The following is a 1,349-nucleotide window of genomic DNA, read 5'->3' as shown; positions in this document are numbered from 1 at the left end:
CACTAAGGGCAGGCTGTCGGAGAATCGGACCTTTCTCTGCCGAAACCCTATGTTAGTTCAGACCAGTGCCATCCCCGTAAACCTTCGGCTGTGGCAGCACTCTGGCCCAGTGTCACTTGGGGCCTGCTGCTGGCTGAGGTCCCAAAGCCCCAGGGAGAACTGGGGGCAGAGAGACGCTTCTGGAGAGTTATGTGAACGGGCAGCGCCTCCAGCCCCCAGGGGTGTGTGTGCACGATGGGCCTCCTCGAGCATCTCAGTGCTGGTGCTTGGGTGACGTCATTTGGTTGGCCTGTGGTTTGTGTGTGTGTATGTTGATCAGGATGTTCCTGTTTTGTGGTCGTCTGATCACTTGTTTTTGGCCGTGGGCTTCTGTATGAGTGTTTATTTTTAGAGGTTGCCACTTCTGGCCTGAGGGCTAGTCCTTGGGCATGGTAGGAGCTTGTATTTTCTTAAATGTTTGTGGCTTTAAATTTAAGTACTTATTTTGGGGTTTTGCTGCTTTTTGTGTGTTTTTTCCTAAGGGTGTGTTTGTGTGTGTGTGTGTGTGTGTGAGGTATAACAGTGTAGAATAATAAGTTATGTGGTCTTCAAAGTTCTGATTTACTTTTAATTTACTTTTATTTTAAATTTTAAATTAGTTCTGACTTAAAATCCCAGCTTTACCAGGTACTGCATGCATGCATGCTTAATTGTTCAGTTGTGTTGGACTCTTTGCACCCCCATGGACTGTAGCCACCAGGCTCCTCTGTCCACGGGGATTCTCCAGGTAAGAATACTGGAGTGGGTTGCCATGCCCTCCTCCAGGGGATCTTCCCAACCCAGGGATCGAACCTGCATCTCTTACGCCTCCTGCGCTGCCATGTGGGCTCTTTACTACTAGCACTACCTGAGAAGTCCTGCCAGGTACTATGTTTCTGCAAACACGTGGTTTCACCTTTCCGAGTGTCAGTTTCTCCATCTTTAAAATAAGCATAACAGCCCCAATTCACAGGATTAGAAATAATGTATGTGTAAATGGAGCAAGGCGTTCCCTGCATGTTAGCTGATAATATTAGCATTTGTGTGTTTGTATCCACACTCGCTCTTTCTGACTGAGGGTGCCTGTCTGGTGCACTCCACGAGTGCCTGTGTCTGGGGGTTTGATTTGGGTGATTTCTGGTGGGAATGTGTGTCTCTGGATGTCTTTGTGTCTGGTTTTCTGCGTGTGACTGTTGGTGTCTGGGCTGGAGTCTCTGCAGTGTTTGGGAGGGGGCTTTCTTTTCTTGCCAGTTGAGGGCCTGCCTTGGAGTGGGGGAAGGGGAGGGGTGTGTGTGTGTGTGTGTGTGTGTGTGTGTGTGTGTGAAGGCTGG

At 49.1% G+C, this 1,349-nt stretch overlaps 1 protein-coding gene across 1 annotated transcript in view; it reads left to right on the top strand.

Annotated features, from left to right (window-relative positions):
• Positions 1-1,349, top strand: part of TNS1 (tensin 1) — a 205,654-nt gene that overhangs the window by 151,534 nt on the left and 52,771 nt on the right.

Source organism: Bison bison, unplaced genomic scaffold (genome assembly GCF_000754665.1).
Source record: "Bison bison bison isolate TAMUID 2011002044 unplaced genomic scaffold, Bison_UMD1.0 scf7180017864471, whole genome shotgun sequence".
Lineage (NCBI taxonomy): Eukaryota > Metazoa > Chordata > Mammalia > Artiodactyla > Bovidae > Bison > Bison bison.
The sequence above is the reverse complement of the archived record's forward strand: the minus strand, read 5'-3'. Positions and strand labels throughout refer to the sequence as shown.